Source organism: Achroia grisella, unplaced genomic scaffold (assembly GCF_030625045.1).
Source record: "Achroia grisella isolate CSIRO2021 unplaced genomic scaffold, CSIRO_AGI_Agris_v1 utg853, whole genome shotgun sequence".
Lineage (NCBI taxonomy): Eukaryota > Metazoa > Arthropoda > Insecta > Lepidoptera > Pyralidae > Achroia > Achroia grisella.
In genome coordinates, this window is record NW_026713043.1 from 2,838,908 (window position 1) to 2,863,946 (window position 25,039).

The following is a 25,039-nucleotide window of genomic DNA, read 5'->3' on the forward strand; positions in this document are numbered from 1 at the left end:
GGTGCTCTCAGACTAAAGTCGTATCCGTCAGGCAGGAGTTGGCCTTCAGCCGCTCCATAAGTCCTTCCGCGGATTTGGAGTGCCATCTACACTCGCCCCCTAACGTCCGGTGAAGCTGTAAAGGCCAGCTGCGGCCAACAGCATTATAGTCCAAAAGAATTTGAGTAATCCGGAAAAAAAATCATTTTATGCTATGTAAGGATATTGTCTTTCTTCGTGTTTGAAAAAATCTTTTTTTTTACGAAAAAGATGACGCTGTGTGACTTGCCAGCGTTAATTATTCAAATTTCACCATACTTCATTTAATATTTTACATTTTTGCAGGAAGTAATTTATTTTCTGTATATAATGAGATATTTCGTTCAGTCGTTGGCTTCCCAACAAAGGCTTCAAACAATTGCGTAGATAGAGAATTACCTACTGTTCTCCATCTACGATCACTTGACAGTAAAAAGAGCGGGAATATTGACGTTTAAAAGTTCAATGACCCCGCGCCATTACTGCAAAAATGGTTTCTTATAATTTTATTCTTTTTATCTCATCAACACGGATTATTTCATTGTTAAAAGATAATTGTTTGAAAGCGTATGAAAAGGGACAATGTGAATTGGATTGCTCGTGGCTATTCAATGAATTTGCATGAATGGACAAATTACATTACAGAAACGCGATTTTTTGTATAAAAAAAAATCTGTTGTAATTTTTAGTGACGCTTATGCCTACATAAAGATATTATGATTTAAATGTTCGATTACTTCATCAGGGATGTGAACCTCGGCTCAGGCCGTCGTAATTTCGATCCCCGTTTGAATAAGATGGGGGATCGATCGGAGGGGATTCGACGGGCGATCACGAGTCGCTTCCGTTCTGTTCGCTTAGATCTTTTAAACTACGGAACGGATTTTAATGCAATTTTTAGGCATAGATAGAATGATTCAAGAGGAAGATTTATATGTATAATACATATACTCTATGGATGGTAATGGACTGGTGCACCCGCCTGCGCTAACGGTTTACGCTGGCGGGGCACCAGTGGAGGATGATAAGATGATTAGTTCATCGTTCTATTTATTTTTATAGTCGGTTAGTTCATAATACAGCATTTATTTTTAGAACAATTTTCAAAATGGGATCTACGGTAAACAGTACTACAGACCCGATTTTGATTTTTTTTTTTAAATGGATGATGAATAAAATGTGATAAATAAAAAGTGATTAATAATCTGCATATAGAAAAAGTTTTTACTCATTTCCGGACAGTTTTTAGTGATATCTAGTGATTCTGTTTCATTACATAGTATAAAACAAAGTCGCGGTCGCTGTCTGTCCCTATGTATGCTTAAATCTTTAAAACTACGCAACGGATTTTGATGCATTTTTTTTAATAGATAGAGTGATTCAAGAGGAAGGTTTATATATATAATACATGTACATCCGTGCAAAGCAGGGGTGGTAGTTAATCTTATATAAAATTCTCGTGTCACAGTTTTCGTTCCCATACTCCTCCGAAACGGCTTGACCGATTGTCATGAAATTTTGTGAGGGTATTGAGTAGGTCTGAGAATCGGCCAACATCTATTTTTCATCCCCCTAAATGTTAGGGGTAGTCCACCCTTAATTTTTTTTTTTTATTTTAAGGCAAAACAATGTTTGCCGGGGCAGTTAGTTGTCTATATATTACATCAGCTAAGCTACTCCTTATTACATCAGCTACCTGGCAAAAATAACCCGTCAAAATCGGTCCAGCCATTTCAGAGAATAGCCGGAACAAACAGACAGATAGACAGACAGATAAAAATTGTAAAAAATGTTATTTTGGTGTATGTACCGTATTTACATTCATATGCATGTACTAAAAAACGGTTATTTCAATATTACAAACAGACACTCCAATTTTATTTATATGTATAGATAAACATTATTTGAAAGTTTCATTATGAAGTATTTTAAGATGGCGGTTAATAATGTATAATTCATGACGACCGATGCTCGCGGGTTCGATTCCTCGCACGGCACAAACATTTGTATTCATAAGTATGATTGTTTGTATCGGTCTGGGTGTTTTTTATGTACAATATGTATGTATTTACAAAAAAAAATATCTATGTATATGTATCAGTTATCTAGTACCCATAACACAAGCTTTAGCTAGCTTAACGTAGGTCTAGATGGCGCTGTGTGAATTGTCCTGAGATTGTTATAATTATTGCTCTGGTTCTGGTTCTGGTTCTGGTCTTCCGGGCTGCGATGATGATGATGATGATGATTGCTCTGGTTTAGTCATTTGACTTGAATGTAAAGTGTTCTGATGTGAGAGATTTATCGAGCGGGAATGAGTGGAAATGTCGGTTAGGGCTAGATTGTCCAAATCTGTTACTTAAATTTAATGGATTTAAAGCTTTATAAAGTCACAGGAATTAGGATTCTGTTTTTAAACTTTCGCGTTCGGTCCACATCTATACTAATGTTATAAAGCTGAAGAGTTTGTTTGTTTGAACGCGCTAATCTCAGGAACTACTGGTTCGTATTGTAACTGAAACCAATGGTTATGGGTTTTAATCTGGCCAACATCAACATAAATTGTGTCTATTTATATTTCGGACTGACAATCTGTTGTTTGAAACACCGATAACAAACCATATCAATCTGAGAAACGTCTGTATGCTTGCCTCCTCTCGCCACTACATTCCATCTAAACATATCGTAGACAATTCCGAATGTCTCTGACTACCGCAATAGGTATAACACAGTCGGGTAGTATTTACAACTTATTTTTAGCCTCAATATCAAAATGATAATATTATTTAATTCACTTCCCGCCGCAATTTTTGTTGGACAGTCCATTTGTCGAGGAAGGCTTTAAGCTATATAACATTACAACATGGCCAATAGGAGTGGAGCTGCAAGGAGAAATATTGGTGGGGAAATGAAACGCAGACGAAGTTGCGCGATGTAGCTGCGGAGGTGGAATGAGAAATATTACAAAAGTTGGGGAAATGAAACGCAGACGAAGTTGCGCGATGTAGCTGCGGAGGTGGAATGAGAAATATTACAAAAGTTGGGGAAATGAAACGCAGACGAAGTTGCGCGATGTAGCTGCGGAGGTGGAATGAGAAATATTACAAAAGTTGGGGAAATGAAACGCAGACGAAGTTGCGCGATGTAGCTGCGGAGGTGGAATGAGAAATATTACAAAAGGTGGGGAAATGAAACGCAGACGAAGTTGCGCGATGTAGCTGCGGAAGTGGAATGAGAAATATTACAAAAGGTGGGGAAATGAAACGCAGACGAAGTTGCGCGATGTAGCTGCGGAAGTGGAATGAGAAATATTACAAAAGGTGGGGAAATGAAACGCAGACGAAGTTGCGCGATGTAGCTAGTTATTAATATTGCATTATTTACCAGTCAACCACAGATTGTGTAGAGAAGAATTGTAGGCGGTGCAAATGTGATTGATAATGTAATGTAATGTAGGTTGGACTCCATTTTCCGCAATTGGCCTCTCATTCGGGCCGTTGTGCGTGTAGAGCCAGGCTATTAACGTAGCCAGCCAAACTCCTCCCAGAAGCGCAGAATTCTCGTGGTATCGTCACAGGCTTCACGGTAAATAAAATAAAATAATATTACAATACTATATCATAAAAAAAAACAAAGTCAATAAATATGAGCAAGAAATTTGTCTCTAGAAAATGTTTTAATATTTTTGTTCAATATTAATGTCACACGGGACTGTGACTTACGGTCCCGTGTGACACGCGTTGAGTGAAAGATGACAACGAATATCATTGGACCATTAGTAATTTCTTTTTTGTATGGATCATGATGGAATGATGCATTTGTCCTGATAAAATAAGGGCCCGTTCGAGTATCAAGTAAGCGAATTTATTACAATTATTTACACCCCCACCCCCATCCCCTTTGTCAGCAAAAGTAAGCAAAGCTCTTACCCCCTCCCCCCATGCATACGCATGTAAACATTTTTTAATTAGTGTATTGTTTTTTAGCAATTTAGCAAAGACAATGCGAGGGTTGCCATTCGTGTAAAAAAGTAAATAAATACTAGCAGAGCGTGCCGGTTGTGTTTTGGATACTAAAGTGAATTGTATTAGAAATGGGTTTATCCCGGTCTTAGTTGGGCCTGGGGGGAAGCTGCAAGTAGTGAAGGTGAGTGTTAATGCATTCTAAAAGGGCCTTTTAAACCTACACCCGTGTCACAAGTCACGGGTGCTACTTGGGGTTTCCCTTGCGGTAGCCGGCTTCAAAGCCTAAGTCGTCATTATTAAATAGTGCTTCGTACACTAATAATCCCCTTTTCCCCTGGAAAAGGGTTATTCTTAATCCGAGACGTCCTGATTAAATTATTATAGATGGTAACACTAGTTGGGACCGTTCTATACGTACGTCGGCCAATGGGTGTCGTTCTGGAAAAGGGCCAACTTTAAAGTGCTCGTAACTGACAAGCTTGCATGAACAGATTCATGAATGCACAGGAAATAAAAGGTCAGTTTCACTGTAAATCAATTTGGAGTTCCATTATTACTTCGGACACACAATGGCACGTATTTAATTGAGAGCGTTATGGCTTAGTCGGTGTCTACTCCGACTTAAACCAAAAAGGACGTGAGTTGAAATATAATAAATACCAAAAACTTGTTTATCGTGGGTTCGATTCCTAGCACGGTACGAAGTTTTTTTTTCATGAATATTACTGTTTGTATAGGTCCGGGTATTCTCTATATATATTATATATGTATTTAGAAAAAAACTATTTATTTATATCAGTATCCATAACACAAGCTCTGCTTACCGTGGGACTAGATGAATTTGTCTGAATGATCCACTGGTACTATTATTATTATATTATATTAAAATCGCTATATACAAGATATTTTTATTAATCTCAGTAGACGTCATAACAAATATTGTCCTTTGAACTGACATGACTTTGTACCGACGTTCTTGAATAGAATATACCAAAGGTTTCGAGTATAGAATAGAAATAAACATATAATAGACTTGAGGTGAAGCGTAAATCTTTAGAAAGGCGGTCTTTTGAACTCCGACATCTTTATTTTACAATACTGAATGATGGCGACTTAAAAAGTATATAAAAAAACCTATTCCAAAACATTTGCTATCGGACATTGAGTCTATAGTATTTTCTTTGAGTCAAGGTTGTAGAGTACCTTCACTCAAAAACTGAAGGTACTCTACGTTATTTTTTTTAATGTAATTACAAAAAGACAACCCCTAAGCCCACCCCTCACGGAAAGGTTTTGCGGATAAATGCTAACAGTACCAAAAACAACACAATACAGTTGTTGTCTGTTTTTGTATACCGGAGATAAATTTGACATCAATAATAATATTAGGACAATTTACACAGCGCCATCTAGTCCCAAGTTAAGCTACCTAAAGCCGAGAATACATATACAATTTTATCAAAATCGGTTAAGCCATTTTGGTGTATGGCAACAAATACTGTGTCACGAAAATTTTATATATTAGATATATATATATTGTTATGTATACTTCATGTAGCTTATTAAAGTAGATAAAAGAATAGAACAGAAAAGATACATAAAAATAATAATAATTTGAGGACAATTTACACAGCGCCATCTAGTCCCAAGTTAAGCTACCTAAAGCTTTTGTTACGGGTATTAGATAACTGAAAAATATATACATATATATATATATATAACTCAAAGGTGACTGACATAGTGATTTATCAACGCACAGCCCAAACCACTGAACGGATCGGGCTGAAATTTGGCATGCAGGTAGATGTTAAGACGTAAACATCCGCTAAGAAAGGATTTTGATTAATTCTACCCCCAAGGGGATAAAAAAGGGGATGAAAGTTTGTATGAAACTTTGTCAATTTTAAACCGATCGGGCTGAGACTTTGCATGCGTAAAAGGATTTTGATAAATTCCACCCCTAAGGGGATACATTAACGCGAGCGAAGCCGCGGGCAAAAGCTAGTACAGTATTTTTTTATCATAAATACATATATACCACGTAATTAACATATAATAGACTTGTGGTGAAATATACATACATACATTATCTATGTTGTCACCTTTTTGCAATTTTTAAATAGGGTTGTGGCACTATCCGAAATTAGTATTAATTACTCATTATTACAGGTTACTCAGAAATAATGTATGAGTGTTTATTTAAAAAGCATTAACCGCTCGCCATCCACAGGGAATTCATCCCCACACGCTGGAACCTAAGTGGTCTCGAACACCGCGGTTTCAGAGGAGCTTCCTCCCGCGGACACGTAGGTTGTGGAATAAACTTCCTGCCGAGGTTTTCTCACGAGACTGCATGGGGTTCTTCAAGAAGGGTATATTAAGGTATCTTAAGGGTCTTAACGCGCACGTGACACCCGTGTTTCAGGCGTCCATAGGCTACCATCATCAGATGGGCCGTATGCCTGTTTGCCACCATGGTTGTGTGAATCTCAACGAGGTGCGTGGATGTATTCGTTGTAAATAATTATCAAATTGTAAATTAAATCGTAATTATATATATTTATTAAAATGTCGATATAATTAGCGGTGTAACAAAATATTGAAGCACATATAAAAACAAAATGACAATCGTAATCATTAGAACACAGCGTTCCATATTTAAATATTATGAAGTAAATAATTAAGAAGGTTTTAATACCTATTTTTGTTGGAGTTTCCAACAATGGTAATATAAAAAAAAATTAAAACAAAATTAATAAAGTATGGGTATATAAATATAGGGTTGGTGTATGAGCATAGTATTTTTTAATTGACATATATATCAGTGAAATAAAGAGTTGCTGACGTTTTGTAAAATAAATTGACCTTCATATGGTGTCATATTCATATAACACCCTATGTAAAATATTTAGCTGTTTGAAAGAAATTGATCATACCAAATTCACCAAAGTATGGAAGCTAAGCTAACATAGTATATTGCTAGGAATAGGGTTGTGGCGAATTAACTATTATCGCACTGCAACACCGTTGCCTAGTTACGACAGAACAATGAAATAACCAGCTGTCATTCGAGATCGAATCACCTCTTGTAAATATAAGTCTTACTATGTGTACACGCGACTTTGTCGGTGTGGAATTTAACTTTAAATAAAAGTAGCCTAAGTTACTCCTTATTACATCAGCTATCTGCCAAAAAATATTCCTGTCAAAATCGGTCCGGCCATTTCAGAGAGTAGCCCGAACAAACAGATTGACAGATAAAAATTGTTAAAAATGTTATTTTGTGTATGTATCGTATTTATATTCATATGCATGGAGAAAAAAATGGTTATATCAATATTACAAACAGACATCCCAATTTTATTTATATGTATAGATGTATCTATTGTAAGTACTTATATAATATAAATATGTCAATAACCACCACTGGATTCATCACTTCACCTCCTTTCTTACTGCAGCTACAAAGAACACAATATACATAAATATGTTACCTTCAATACATAAAGATTAGAACACTCAGTTGACTAATTTGTTACTTACATTTCAAATTTGGAACCGTAGCGAGTCACGTGATGTTGTCACGCCACCAATAGAAATAGAGATAAAGAGGCCGGTAACAAGGAGGGAGCGGGCTGCTCTCTCTCTGTTCGAGGCGACCGAGACGACCAGACGTGAATGTACAGCGACGCAATTTATGTGGAGTGTAATTTGAAAAAGGAATAAAATAAAAGTACTGCTGCATCGACGTATCATTTCTGAAACTACCCAATAATCCATACTCACAAACTACTTACATTTCAAATTTGGAACCGTAGCGAGTCACGTGATGTTGTCACGCCACCAATAGAAATAGAGATAAAGAGGCCGGTAACAAGGAGGGAGCGGGCTGCTCTCTCTCTGTTCGAGGCGACCGAGACGACCAGACGTGAATGTCCAGCGACGCAATTTATGTGGAGTGTAATTTGAAAAAGGAATAAAATAAAAGTACTGCTGCATCGACGTATCATTTCTGAAACTTCCCTATAATCCATACTCATAAACTACTTACATTTCAAATTTGGAACCATAGTGAGTCACGTGACGTTGGTGGTGTCACGATTATGCCGCCACCAATAGTAATAAAGATAAAGAGGCCGGGAAAGAGAAGGGAGCGGGCTGCTCTCTCTCTGTTCGAGGCGACCGAGACGACCAGACGTGAATGTACAGCGACGCAATTTATATGGAGTGTAATTTGAAAAAGGAATAAAATAAAAGTACTGCTGCATCGACGTATCATTTCTGAAACTTCCCAATAAATACTAGCGGCCCCATCGTAGCCGCTGAAGGGTTATTATTCCACATTACTATCAATTCCTTCCCCTTAGCTTGGGGCTATGTATGAATTATCCAGGGATTTTTAAAGTATATAGAAAATTCAAAATTATGATCATCCTGGCGTAACGAGGCGAACCACTAGTTAATGTTAAAAAATGTAAATTAATTTCACGAAGATAATTAAAAAGGAAATTTTTGAAATACATTAATGAGATATTTTGTGGGAAACATCTCCCTAATTTCCGTCTTGTGCCGACGAGTTTTCAATCGGCTACAAATTTTCAATTTCACTTGATTGACATTGTTCCATTTTTTCTGCGTAACAAAATCTCAAATTAAAATAAAACAGGCTCATGGTAGGAGTCGGCGAAGTGAAAATCGAGGTCATTTTTGATAGATAAAAATAGATTTAACTAAAAAAAATTATTAACTTTCTTTGATAAAAACGCAATAGCATGTTCTGGTGAGAACGGGGCTGTTTGATGTACGGCTACTGATTAAATTACTCCTTTTATACTGTAAAACGATAATGTAAAAGCATATGCTGGTGGTCACTATATTCTACTTAAATGAATTAAAAAATGTATCTGTATTTAAAATGAATATTGTATGTGTGTGTAAATAGTGTGGCAATAGTTGTTCATGCACGGGATTTTCATTTAATGTTAGACATAGACCTATCTAAATATATATATCGGGCTGAAATTTGGCATGCAGGTAGATGTTATGACGTAGGCATCCGCTAAGAAAGGATTTTGATTAATTCTACCCCCATGGGGATAAAATAGGGGATGAAACTTTGTCAATTTCAAGCCGATCGGGCCGAGACTTTGCATGCATAAAGCTACTATGACGTAGGCATCCCCTAAGAAAGGATTTTGATGAATTCCACCCTTAAGAGGATAAATTAACAAAAAGGCAAAAGCTAGTTCTATTATATATCGCTGTCGTATTTTATTTTATTTCCGTATTTTTGTTACTAAAACCCTTAGCACCTCTCACTCATCAGATCTCACATCTCACATTAGGCACCTCCGCTTTAATTGCCATAAAAATATATTTATTGAAGGAATCAGCATCAGCATCAGAATGTCTGAAAATTATCATTCTTGTGCTATTTCTCAATAATATAATCAAAATATTAATATATATATAACTCAAAGGTGACTGACATAGTAACCTATCAATGTACAGCGCAAACCACTGGACGGATCGGGCTAAAATTTGGCATGTAGGTAGATGTTATGACGTAGGCATCCGCTAAGAAAGGATTTTCATTAATTCTAGCCCCAAGAGGATAAAATAGGGGATGAAAGTTTGTATGAAACTTCAATTGCCATAAAAATATATTTATTGAAGGAAAATCTTTGACCTTCCAGCCTCAGGATATCTTTAAATTACAATTCTTGTGCTATTTCTCAATAATATAATCATAATATGTAGATATAAATTTCATGTAAGAACTCAAATGTAAGATTTACGCGCGTGGTGATCTCTTGAGCCTGTTTTACAGCCAGGACGTGTCATGCGAACTACTTAGATTCTGTTTTATATTTGGCAAGTTAACTAAACAGAAATGGCATCGTTTTATCAATGAAATGAATGAATGAATGAATTTTATTTGAAGTAAATAATACAACGGTGTACTGTCATTGTAATTTATAGATCTATACAATAAATATTGCTACTACTATTAATTGTAAATAAGTTTGTTTGTGTTGCGTTCATTTCGTGACTTTTAATAATATTATTGGATTTTATGTCAAATTGTACAAACAAGTGATATTCCGTGTTTACGTCAGTGTATTCGATTACCATAATTTATGTAAATTACATTAACGGATGCTGCATTGAGTGAATGAAGTGGCAGACTATTATTTAGAGAGTCACTTCATGCGGAAATGAGTGGGTACTCGGTACGAGGTACTCGGCTGGAAGTGAGGAAAGAAGATATTTTCTATAGGCGGCTGTATCAAGAGGTATTTGTGATCATGCTGAATAGTACATAATTATGTGGAAATTTAACAAATTTTAAACATTATGATTATCATTACATAGTATAAAATAAAGTCGCTGTCGCTGTCTGTCCGTCCCTATGTACGCTTAAATCTTTAAACTACCCAATTGAAGCGGTTTTGTTTAATAGATAGAGTGATTCAAGAGGAAGGTTTATATATATAATACATGTACCCCCGTGCAAAGCCGAGGCGAGTAGGTAGTAATTAATATTTTCGTGAAACAATTGTAATTCTCACTAAAATTATAGTTTTTTGTCAGGAGTGTAACAACACTAAAAGAACTAAGAAACAACTTATGTTACTAAGGGGGACATCAGAGTTTTAAATAAATATTTAACAAGCTGCACCCTCGACCTTGTCCGCGTGGAATTTAACTTTATTTTCCTAAAATAGAAGTAGCCTAAGTTACTCCTTATTACATCAGCTACCTGCCAATAAAAGTTCCGTCAAAATCGGTCCAGCCATTTCAGAGATTTTCCGGAACAAACAGATAGGCAGACAAAAATTGTAAAACGTTATTTTGGTGTATGTACCATATTTACATTCATATGCATGTAGTAAAAAACGGTTATTTCAATATTACAAACAGATACTCCAATTTTATTTATATGTATAGATGTATATATTAATATACCTACGGCTACCTTTTACCATCGCACCGCTCGCCATTGACAGGGAATTCATTCCCACACGCTGGAACCTAAGTGGTTTCGGACAGTGCGGTTTCAGAGGAGCTTCCTCCCGCGTACACTTAGATTGTCGAATGAACTACCTGCCGTGGTTTTCTCGAGAGAATACAGCATGGGGATTTTCAAGAAGGGTATATTAAGGTTTCTTAAGAGTCGGCAATGCGCACGTGACACCTTTTGTGTTTCAGGCGTCCATAGGGTACGGTAACCGTTTACCATCAGATAGCCCATATACCTTCGTGGTATAAAAAAAATAATTTAAACAATATAAAATTAGTGAATTAAAAGCGTTTAATTATAATAATAATATGTTTATTCTTCCCCACAAAATCATACATAATACAAAGTAAAATTCCATTGAGGAATGTAAAATTCCATGCAAAAGTACAGATTTGTGGAAAACTGATGCCTGTACTAGGTATCCGAAGAACCTGTGTCACGGGTCCCCGGGGCCCCCCACTAGATTTTACATGCTAAAATTTATATGTAGGTACATTAGAAGAAGGATACGGCAACTGTATTCAATGATACGGAGAATATTATGTAATGAAAAAACAATATAATTTAGAAAAAAACAATAGAAAACCTGTATGCCTGGATCTAGTCTTACGATATAATAAGTCTTAGAGTGGATAAGTTACCTCTAGACATAGTATGGGACACAGTTACCTAGATACATCAAAATCGGCACTGAACATTGACCCTACGTGTGCTGCCACTGGCAACCGCGACGATGATGGCTTCGTCGTGGTACAAAAGAAGAGGCGCACAAACAGGGTCAATAGGAACCATTGTGGCACTGCACTCACTGGACCCAACTTTTGAATTTTACTTATTGAATTGAATTTTAAATTACAATAACTATATTTGTAACTAAATAGCCGTTTATGAAACACCGGTAACAAACCAGACAAATCTATAAGAGGACTTAAATCTAAACTACATTTTAAATTAATATATTTTAAGTCACCTTATAAATACACATTTTTCTATATATACGAGATGAAACCAAAAATATAGAAACAGGAATAATCTTTATTAAAATAAACTTAATGTAAGCACATTTGAATATTCATATTTTTTTTATTCTGCTACTCATTCGGAACGCAGACTCATCACTATCACTATAAGAACGAGCAAGAATAGAATAGAATAGAAAGAATAGAAAATCATTTATTCAAATAAACTTACATTGAAGCACTTTTGAATAGTCATAACATTTTTTTTTTTTAATCTACCGCTCATTCGGAATGCTGTTTCATCACAAGAAGAACAAGCAAGAAACTTGTGTGTTGCTCTTTTAAATAATTTATTCTTACTTACAATTTAAGTTTAAGTGTGTGAATACAAACCACCGATTAGCACTAATTCAATGAAATAATAAAATAGAAAAAAAAACATTCAATATACAACAACTGGTTAAACAATTAATAAGAGAAAATAAGTCATAGTGATTAGAGCAGACCAGTCCACACAAGCAGCACCCGTTCACGAGTGTGACGGATGAGCCAGCCACCACTGCGCTCGACCATATTTTAGGGAGAAACTTGCGTGTTGCTCTTTTAAATGAATATTGTTCAAAATGACATTTTTAAGAATTTAGTTCAAATACAAACTGCCAAATAGCAAGATAAACATATATTATCTATGCCTACGTATATGAATACATATACGAGCGGCAGAGAAGCTGTGTGTCATTGTGTCTAAGTGGTTTCTGGAGACGTACCAAGAATTTTAATATCACATTCTGTTGAAACTTCAGTACCTAGCTACCTCGCCAGTTGCTTTGTGCTTTGGTAACTTAAAGGCCACGGAATCTTGAATGGAAACTGCAACCGTTTCGCTCAGGTGTAGCGTTATATCTGTCTGTATATCTATCCACTTTAAGTTATATTTTCTATTTGAATATGGTGTCTGGAACTTTCAATAGAAAATCTTTAGGTGTATATAGATTGTATTGAATTAATTGGATAGTCTAAGTCTGATTATTTTAAGATTGAAAATATATTAGTTGTCAGTAGAGTAACTAACTTTATTGCGCGTTCTTCTTGTGATGAGTTTACGTACCGATTGAGTGGTAGATAAAAAAATGACTATTCAAAATTGTTTATATTAAGTTTAATTAAAGAAAAAATATTTCTATTTAAATTTCTATGACAACTTCGGTGGTCTAGCGGTTGCACACCGCTTTACGTCCGAAGGTCGCGGGTGCGATTCCTCGCACGGCACAAACGTTTGTATTCATGAGTATGATTGTTTGTATCGGTCTGGGAGTTTTGTCGTGATAAATTCTTGGCGAATTCATCACGATGGGCTAACTGAACGAACTTCCTGCCGAGGGTTTCTCACGAGACTACAGCATGGGGTTTTTCAAGAAGGGTATATTAAGGTTTCTTAAGGGTCGGCAACGCGCCCGTGACAGCCCTGGTGTTTCAGGCGTCTACAGGCTGCGGCAACCATTTACCATCAGATGGGCCATATGCCTGTTTGCCACAATAGTAGTATAAAAAAAAACTGACGTGACCTCATGTTCATCTTATCCTCCACTGGTGCCCCGCTACCGTACACCGTTAGGGTGCACCATTACATTATCATCCATAAAAAAACATTGAATTGTCGTACCTCTGACTACTCTATCTCTATTTTTATACGTGTATCTTAACACAGCATCTGAAGAAGCTTTCCAGTTAAGTGGCAATTGTTTTAAGATGGTTTTCTTGACGTAATTAACTTCAACAGCCAGAGTTGGTAGAGACAGGACCAACTTTTCACTAACTTTTGAAAACCGAGCGGAGTCAAAGCATATCTGAATATTTTAAACATTTAAACTAATTATGTTATCTCGAAATCGGTTGGACAAACATTTCGCACTTTATATACTACATTCGTAGCGTATAATTATTAACTATTTATAAGAACTCCGTTAGATGCTTAGCCTTTTTTTTTTAATCTTTTTTTAATCTCAGTACAATTCACACAGAGCCATCGAGACCCAAGTTAAGCTAGCTAGAGCTTGTGTTATGGGTACTAGATAACTGATACATATACATAGATATTTTACCGCTTTAATACCGATGGTCGTGGGTTCGATTCCTCGCACGGAACAAACATTTGTATTCATGAGTATGATTCTTTGTATCGGTCTGCGTGTTTTCTATGTATAATGTGTTTATTTTAAAAAAAAATATACATGTATTTATATTTTATGGGTGATTATGGAATGATGCAGCCGCCTGCGCTAACGATTTACGCTGGCGGGGCACCAGTGGAGGACGATAGGATGAAAATGAGGTCAGGTCAGTAAGCCCATCGTAACAAATTCACCAGAAATTCATCACGATGGTTTCCAGGGGGAACCGCGTGGAGGTCAACCTGACATGGTACATTGCTAGTAATGAGGTCATGAATCCACATTACTACCAATCACCTTCCCCCCATACATGTATTTATATCAGTTGTCTAGTACCCATAACACTAGCTCTGCTTAGCTTGGGAATAGATGGCGCTGTGTGAATTGTCTTGAAATATTATTATTATTATTATTACAAAGCCATAGAAGTGGTTTTGTAATTGTGTAGAATGTATGTGGGTATAAATTCAGATTTTCCTGTTCTATTCGAATGCTGTTGGCACAGTTACCCTTTACAGCTTCAACGGACGATAAGGGTCATATAAAAACCGTGGGCACTAGCTGTGCCCACGGTAGAGATGTGCTAACTCGTAATAACATGACTCGTGATAACTCGAGTTAAAGTTCAGGTAACTCGAGTTAACTCGAGTTACCTGGAATAAACAGTGTTTTTTGTTTTTTTTTTTAATTTTTCGAACAAATGTAATGTTTTTGGCCGCAGCAAGCCTTGAAAGCTTCACCGAATCATAAGGGGCGAGTAGAAATGGCACTTCAAAGCTGCCAAAGGAAGGACTTATAGAACGCATCTGATTAAATTTTTTGTTCTTTGCGATAGCATATTCTGGTGGTCACACTATTCTCCCAAATTTGAATTTTAATAACTGTATTTATCATAAACATGTTCCACTATTATTTGATAAAAAAATACGAGCTAGTTAAAATATATTGTCAGTTCTTGAAATGACTTTTACATCATCTCGATATCATTCCGAACTGATGGTAGATTTGACATAAGAGTCTGTAATAAACCTACATGAATAACGATATTTTGAATTTGAATTTGAATTTGAACATAATCATTTTAATGATAACATAACCGGACGAATATGAAAATGATAACGACCTCAAATCAATATTGAAATATTTATTGTACGATATGAAATGATCGGAAAATTTCATATCACTGTCCGTTCGACGACAGAATCATGCTTTCGCTCTTTCACTTGATTCGTTCATTTACCAGTTGAATACTTCCAACTTGAGTTTGCAGAATTCAACTCGAGTTCACCTTAACTCGAGTTAACTCGAATTGACACATCTCTAGCCCACGATATAGAATATTTTCCTGGCCTTTACAGATAAGGGGCAAATGAAAATATTTTAAACCGGCATGAACTTTATAGCCTATATTTTATTCTAATGTATAAGCTATATTACTGCAAAGTGTCATAAAATCCGTTCAGTAGTTTTTGCGTGAAAGAGTAACAAACATCAATCACAAACTTTCGCGTTTATAAGATTAAATCAACGAGATTTTATATTAAAACCATATGAGAAAGTAATTGCTATCGTGCCGAACTGAGGTATGTCGCTGACCTATATAAATAGATAAGATTGATGTGTCTGTATGTAATATCAAATCAACATCTTTTCACTAAATGCATAATAAATTAGATACAGTACTAAAATTAAATAATTAATTTATAAAATATATATTGTTCGTCTATTCTTGCTAATCTCTGAAATGACTAAACCAATATTCACAGGACTTTTACACGCAGATAGCCAACATTATAAGGTATAAGTTAGGCTACTTTTATTTTAGTAACTGTGTTTATTTTAATTCCATGCAGACGAAATCGCGGTTAACAGCTATCTAGTAAAAAAACTTTAGCATTTTTAATTTCAATTGCAGTTGGACGCCATCCAAAGCTTTGTTCCGGTAATTAAGTGTTAAAGAACATTAAATACATAACTTGTATGTAACCAGAGTTAGATTCAGTTAGCGGCAGATAGCTGGCTTAAGTGTTAAAGAACATTAAATACATAACTTGTATGTAACCAGAGTTAGATTCAGTTAGCGGCAGATAGCTGGCTTAAGTGTTAAAGAACATTAAATACATAACTTGTATGTAACCATTGATTCAGTTAGCGGCAGATAGCTGGCTTAAGTGTTAAAGAACATTAAATACATAACTTGTATGTAACCAGAGTTAGATTCAGTTAGCGGCAGATAGCTGGCTTAAGTGTTAAAGAACATTAAATACATAACTTGTATGTAACCAGAGTTAGATTCAGTTAGCGGCAGATAGCTACCAACTTTTGTAATTGTTTCTGTCAGGACTCGTATTAACATGTATGTATGTATATTGAAACAATAATGAAACAGTTTGGCTTGTGGTAAACTTTACTATTACTACTAGCTTTTAGTTAGTATTTCTGTACATTTGAATATTTAAACTAAAGTGCGGTTCTAGATTTTATAATTATTTTTACTGCAAAATATAAGTTTGTCTTGATATAAAATATATAAATAATCCCACGGTAAGTAGAACTTGTGTTATGGGTACTAGACAACTGATATAAATATTACATATATATATGTTTTTTGCAAATACATAATATACATTTTTGGAGGCGAGGAGATCGACCTTATGTAATATATTACTAGCTATGGGACTACTGGTGACGATGGGACACTTATTACTATAATTACCCTCCTGTGCTCTGCCTGCATTAACGGTATACACTGGCGGGTGAGACCTTCACTGGGCCCGATAGCGTATCCGTAACATGAACTGGAACTCAAGTCAGATAGCCCATCAAGACATACTCACCAAAATGATGAAGTTAAACTTCCAAGTATTGAGAAGTTTCAGAAATGATACGTCGTTGCAGCAGTACTTTTATTTTATTCCTTTTTCAAATTACCCTCCACATAAATTGCGTCGCTGTACATTCACGTCTGGTCGTCTCGAACAGAGAGAGCAGGCCGCTCCCTCCTTGTTCCCGCCTCTTTATCTCTATTACTATTGGTGGCGGCATAATCGTGACACCCCCAACGTCACGTGACCCACTATGGTTCCAAATTTGAAATGTAAGTAGTTTGTGAGTATGGATTATAGGGAAGTTTCAGAAATGATACGTCGATGCAGCAGTACTTTTATTTTATTCCTTTTTCAAATTACACTCCATATAAATTGCGTCGCTGTACATTCACGTCTGGTCGTCTCGGTCGACTCGAACAGAATGAGAGCAGCCCGCTCCCTCCTTGTTCCTTGTTTGATATAATATTAATAACCCTGGACAATTAACACAGCACCATCTAGTCCAAATTTGAAATGTAAGTAGGGGTGTTATGGGTAGACAACTGATATAAATATTACATATATATATGTTTTTTGCAAATACATAATATACATTTTTGGAACAGAGAGAGAGGAGATCGACCTTATGCCTCTTTATAATATATTACTAGCTATGGGACTACTGGTGACGATGGGACACTTATTACTATAATTACCCTCCTGTGCTCTGCCTGCATTAACGGTATACACTGGCGGGTGAGACCTTCACTGGGCCCGATAGCGTATACCGTAACATGAACTTCAACTCAAGTCAGATAGCCCATCAAGACATACTCACCAAAATGATGAAGTTAAACTTCCAAGTATTGAGAAGTTTCAGAAATGATACGTCGATGCAGCAGTACTTTTATTTTATTCCTTTTTCAAATTACACTCCATATAAATTGCGTCGCTGTACATTCACGTCTGGTCGTCTCGAACAGAGAGAGAGCAGGCCGCTCCCTCCTTGTTCCCGCCTCTTTATCTCTATTACTATTGGTGGCGGCATAATCGTGATACCACCAACGTCACGTGACTCACTATGGTTCCAAATTTGAAATGTAAGTAGTTTGTGAGTATGGATTATAGGGAAGTTTCAGAAATGATTCGTCGATGCAGCAGTACTTTTATTTTATTCCTTTTTCAAATTATCCTCCACATAAATTGCGTCGCTGTACATTCACGTCTGGTCGTCTCGGTCGACTCGAACAGAGAGAGAGCAGCCCGCTCCCTCCTTGTTCCCGCCTCTTTATCTCTATTACTATTGGTGGCGGCATAATTGTAACACCACCAACGTCACGTGACTCACTATGGTTCCAAATTTGAAATGTAAGTAGTTTGTGAGTATGGATTATAGGGAAGTTTCAGAAATGATACGTCGATGCAGCAGTACTTTTATTTTATTCCTTTTTCAAATTACCCTCCACATAAATTGCGTCGCTGTACATTCACGTCTGGTCGTCTCGGTCGACTCGAACAGAGAGAGAGCAGCCCGCTCCCTCCTTGTTCCCGGCCTCTTTATCTCTATTACTATTGGTGGCGTGACGACATCACGTGACTCGCTATGATTTTAAATTTGAAATTTAAGTAGTTTGTGAGTATGAATTATTGGTAAGTTTCAGAAATGATACGTCGATGCAGCAGTACTTTTATTTTATTCCTTTTTTAAATTACACTCCATATAAATTGCGTCGCTGTACATTCACGTGTGGTCGTCTCGGTCGCCTCGAACAGAGAGAGAGCAGCCCGCTCCCTCCTTGTTCCCGGCCTCTTTGTCTCTATTACTATTGGTGGCGTGACAACATCACGTGACTCGCTATGATTTTAAATTTGAAATGTAAGTAACAAATTAGTCAACTGAGTGTTATTTATGTATTGAAGGTAACACAAGGAAGATTCCTAGAAATCTTCTACCTGCATATGTCCATTAAACATAAAAAGCAACGGATGGACAGTATAAATCTTTACGTACTCAAATCCCAATATTTGTCTTGTAATGGGATTAATGAGGAAAGAAACGGAGAATAAATCAAAGTACACGAGCCCAGATGACGGCAGAGAGAATAGATAATGGCAACAAACAAGATTATCCATATCACATGGTGCAAAAATACATTTGTATTTACTGTGAAAGAAATGAAATACAGTGGATTTTCTTTCTATGTTTAGTAATAATGTAGAAGAAGAAACAGAAGAAAAACATTTATTGACAACCATTATTGATATAAAAATACATACAATATATATATACATATGCACACACATACATACATACACACGTAGAACAATTACAAAAAATCATCTTTTATTATTTATACACTAGCTGATCCCGCGACTTCGTCCGCGTGGAATTTAAGTTTACTTTTCTAAAATAAAAGTAGCCTAAGTTACTCCTTATTACATCAGCTACCTGCCAAAAAAAGTCGCGCTAAAATCGGTCTAGCCATTTCAGAGATTAGCCGGAACAAACAGACCGACAGACAGACAAACAAAAATTATAAAAATGTACCGTATACATATTCATATGCATGTATGTAGTAAAAAACGGTTATTTCAATATTACAAACAGACACTCCAATTTTATTTATATGTATAGATATGGTTGGCATCATGGCTGACACTCAGCATATGCCGTGACAGCTAACTGTCACGGCGCTGGTATTTTTTTTTATGGATGATAATGGAATGGTGCACCCGCCTGCGCTAACGGTTTACGCTGGCGAGGCACCAGTGGAGGATGATAAGATGAACATGAGGTCAGGTTAGTTAGCCCATCGTGACAACCTCACCACGAACTTATCATGATGGTTTCCAGGGGGAACCGCGTGGAGGTCAACCTGACATGGTACATTGCTAGTAATGGGGTCATGAGTCCACATTACTAACAATCTCCTTTCCCCCACGGCGCTGGTATTCTGTGCTTGCCATTAGTGACATAACGTACTGCTCGATGTTTCAGTTTTTTTTTTGTTTTATTTGTCCTTATAGGAAAGGCAAAGAGTCTGAGCCCATACAGCCGTAGTCTTTGGTATCATTTCTGTATTTTAATTTATTTTTTTAACCTTAGTGACTGATGTCGCTATTGTTACTGATAGGCAGCAATCATTTTTACAACATGCTCGAGACTTGCCACGTATACAATTAGAATTTTAAAATTATTATCATTGAAGGGAAAATAGAAAAGAATACAGTTACAAAAAGACTACAAGCCCAAAAGAATACAAAGTTTTGTTTACTTAGTTGTCTGATTCAAATTCAGAATATCTTTATTCATGTAGGTCTATTACAGACTCTTATGATATGTCAAATCTACCGTCAGTTCGGAATGATATCGAGATGAGAAGAACTGACAAGAAACTCAGCTCGTATTCTTTTCAAATAATAGTGGAACATGTTTATAATGATATACAGTCATTAAAATCAAATTTGGGAGAATAGAGTGACCATCAGCATATACCACTGTGTTACTCTATACACTATACTAGTAGATTCGTGCAACTTCGTCTACTTATTTTTTCCGTTTTTCCGATCGATCCCTCGTACAATTCAAACAGGGATCGAAATTACAGTGGCCTGTGTTAACCTCTATTGGTATCTTTAGATTAAAGTCGATATCCATCAGGTAGAGTTAATTAGTAAACGCTCTTCGGAGGTTTGGGTATCCATCATGCAGAAGTTGGCCTGCCGGCCGCAGTCTATGTTCTTCTGCAGGTTTGGAATGCCATCTGTACTTACGGTGCAAACATTTGTATTCATATGTTGGTTTATATAGGTCTGAGTAATAATGCAAGAGTAATAAGGCAATAATAAGTTTTCATTAATTCATAGATTATTATTAATAATATGTGATTACATTATCATTCTCCAAAAGCGCCCAGCCAACGTAAACCGTTAGCACAGGCGGGTGCACCATTCCATTATCATCCTTTAAAAAAAAACACCTTACAATAACCCAGACAACCCAATAAAAATAGGTTATTATTATTACTATTACGTCCCTAATAATTGAACTCTCTTCTTAAACTTCACGGCTTGAACGTGCATACATTTTTTACAGCCTATAAATAAATCTCTTTTAATTAAGTTTTACAGCTTGTTAAAACGGAGTAACTCGTCATGATTACTGAGGCCTATGCCTCAGTAAGGAGGTTGTTATTTCTTCTATCTGACTGTAATCGTAAAACGAAATGCTAATTTTATTCCGCGACAGCTGAATACAGAAAAAAGGAAATGAACTGCAAGAATTTGATCACTTGGACCATTTAACAGAATTAAACTGTGTTCCGGCTGAAGAATAGAATAGAATAGAAATCCTTTATTGAAATAAACTTAATTTAAGCATTAGTTTTAACATTTTTTACATATATACTGTTTAAAAAAAATATATAATATGATGACTAAAATATATTATCAAAAGGGGTTCAGCGTTCCCTCTTTGAATAGCTAGACTAATTCTTTGTCCAAGGTAGCTGCCAGCTCTTCGGTCTTCTGTGATGTCGACTAACCTTTTCGTTATTTTTTTGAAAAGTCTTATATACTGTTTTAAACTTGACGCGGTCATTACTTATACATATAATTAGTAAAAATCACGGGATCTTACCACGTTTATTTATTTGCTGAGTTCCAGATATTTCGGCAGTGTTTCAACCACCATGATCACGGAAAACTAAAGAGCAGCGGGTAGATGGTAAATGAAATCTTTTTATGGGCAGACATATGCGTCTACCTTCACACGTCTTCGTTTGTTGCTGCTACTGGAACTCGCTCGATATTCATCTGGGCAAACTGTACTCACAGTATCTTCACGTACATTTAATACATTTTTCAATCGCGTTTTTTGTTTTTGTTTAATTAAACTAATCACTGGATTCCAGGCATTAGAGAGCCTATAACCGTCTTCTCGATTGAAATTTTATATAAATATAAAACGTGGTAAGATCCCGTGATTTTTACTAATATAATATTTTTATAATCTACCGCTCTTTCGGAAAGCTATCTCATCACAAGAAGAAAGCAAGAAACTTGTGTGTTGCTCTTTTAAATAATCCTTGTAAGTTCACACTTTTCCAGCAACGAACCGTATGGAGGTAAACCTGATATAGTGCATTGCTAGCAATGGGGTTATTAGTCCATATAACTAACAAATCCCCCATTGGATGCGAGCAGCGCAGGACCGATCGTCGTGGAGATCTTTGGGGGAGGCCTATGTCCAGCAGTGGACGTCTTCCGGGCTGCGATGATGATGATGATGATGAATCCCCCATTTCGATATATATTAGGTACAGATTTATAAAAAATAAATCTAAGTATTTGTATCAGTTGTCTAGTACCCATAACACAAGCTCTGCTTACCGGGGAACCAGATAGCTCTGTGTTAATTGTGCATTTAAAAAAAAATCCACACGGACTAAGTCGCAAGTCGCAACTAAACTGTCATAAAGTTGTTTGTGTTAAGACCCTATTAACTGTATTAAGAAGGTTTCATAAGAGTTAGCATCGACAAAACTGAATCTGTACCCAAACTGAAATGCTTTCTCAAAAATGCAATTATTTTTATAATAATTATAATGTTTTTTTAATCCTTTGTGTACTCAAAGTGAAATACTTTTCCTAAATACAATTATTTATAACCATTATTATGAGTTTTTTTTTAATGCTTTTTTTTTTATTTTTCCAGGTACATATCATAACCAACAAGCTGTTCTAGAATGTTCCCAGTAAGTATACAAAATCGATATTTCAAATTTAGAAATCTGTTAATAATATATCTGGATATTTCGGGGTGGCTCAGACATGCAATGCAACTCTATCGCTGGTTGTACATATGTAGAAAATTTATATATATAAATTTATATATGTATACATAAACGTAAACTTACTAACTATGTATATATAACTTACTTATAATATTATAAATGCAAAGGTAACTCTGTCTGTCTGTCTGTCTCGCTTTCATGTCAAAACCACTGAACCGATTTAAATGAAATTTGGTAAACAGATAGTCTAGTCCCTGAGAAAGGACATAGGCTAATATTTATTAAGAAAAAAGGGTTGTAATGTGTTGAAAGGGGGGATGAAATGTTGCATGGAAGAATCGTCATTTTAGAAGCTATGTAGAAACTTGAAACTTATTTTTGATGCTGTTGATTAAATATAAGTAAATAAGCTAAAACGATATTTTTTTTAAATTGGGTTTTATTGGGTTAGGTCGTTAAATATTGTGCGAGGAATCGAACCCGCGACCGTCAGAAGTAAAGCGATATGCTACACCACTAGACCACCGAGGCCATCCGCTAAAGTTATCTAACATGAAATCATAATATTAATATTAGATTTAAAGAAAAACTTGCTGTCCCCAAGTATCCTTTAGAAAAAGTCAATAGGAATATCAGTTTTATGGGAATAGGTATAAAAATTTATATAAGATTAATTACATTACACACAATAAGATACCAAAGGATATACTGGAATAATCGTTAAATAAATTCAAAACATCTGTTAAATCATATTTACTGAGCAAGTGCCTATTACTCACTAAACGATTACTTGAATGACGAGCGTGCATGGCAATAGTTGTTCATGCACAGGATTTTCATTTAATGTTAGACATTGTAAATAAACTGGCATTTAAAAAAAGTAATTCAATTGAGTTGCTAGTTCTTCTCAATTTCGATCTATATACTGAACTGGACAGTAAGGAAAAAATTTTAATATAAAAAATTTGATGTTCATCTTCGGATGAAAAATGTCCTGAAAAACATGAATAAATGCTTTTTTAAATTTAAATCAAGATTATCTACGAGTAATTTAAAAAAAAGTTAAGTTACGGTCCTCTCATATGTGTACATACGTAAAATAATACTCAAGTCAAACATGTGGCTCTATCCGGGTAACAGAGTTCAATAAAATACGGTTATTCCGCATCGACTAATAATAGAGAGTTGAACAAACAAACAGAACCCGGACTTAATTATTCTGCGACTGATCTCAATGATCCTTGAATCCTTTGTTCCCATTTTCTTTGTTCTGAATGTTTAATATAGTTTCAAAATAATAATTACGTATTGCTGAAACATACGCGTATATTCTCCGATATAAATAACTATTATAGATAATCTTAATAATATTATAAACACGAAAGTCTGTGAGTATGGATGTTTGTTACGCTTTCACTCAAAAGATGAAAGTTTACAGTAATATAGCTTATGCATCAGAGGTTATATTTATAAATTTATATACTGATATTTGAGGAGGGTGAAACTGCGGGCCCAACTAGTATATAATAATAATCAGAGACAATAATAATATCAGGACAATTCACACAGCGCCATCTAGACCTAAGTTAAGCTAGCTAAAGCTTGTGTTATGGGTACTGGATAACTGATACAAATACATAGATTTTATTTCGTAAATTCTTATCACTACGACTGATTTAATCTTATTGCATATTTATATTTGACCCAAAAAATTTGTGCTTGTTGGTAGTTTGTATTCACACGTTTCGACTTGTAAATGTGAACTTACAAGGATTATTTAAAAGAGCAACACACAAGTTTCTTGCTCGTTCTTCTTGTGATGAGACAGCTTTCCGAACGAGTGGTAGATAAAAACAAATTGTTATGACTATTCAAAAGTGCTTAAATTAAGTTTATTTGAATAAATGATTTTCTATTCTATTCTATTCTAAATACATAACATACATATAAAACACATACCGATACAAATAATCATACTCATGAATACATATGTTTATACCGTGCGAGGAATCGAACACGCGACCATCGGAAGTAATGTGGTGTGCTAAACCGCTAGACCACCGAAGCCGTCATGTACGGGACATATTAAACAAAACAATATAAAAAAACATTAAGTAGTGCAATAGAGTTCCACAAAAAAAAACACCTAATTCTATAAACAAAAATGTAAACACTTAATGCAGGTGGGTGCACAATTCCATTATCATCTAAAAAAACTGATGCCACTCACCATGATAATACGTCTGATGATTCCAAGATATCCCACACTCATCTTAATACTTCTAAAGATCTAGTATCAT

General features: G+C 35.7%; 1 protein-coding gene across 1 annotated transcript in view; it reads left to right on the forward strand.

Moving 5' to 3' along the window:
• LOC131852494 (allatostatin-A receptor) overlaps positions 1-25,039 on the forward strand; it is a 143,346-nt gene that overhangs the window by 8,274 nt on the left and 110,033 nt on the right. Inside the window, exon 2 of the mRNA XM_059203161.1 lies at positions 22,661-22,700. The gene's annotated coding sequence lies outside the window, so the exon portion shown is untranslated. The remainder of the gene's footprint in view (positions 1-22,660; positions 22,701-25,039) is intronic.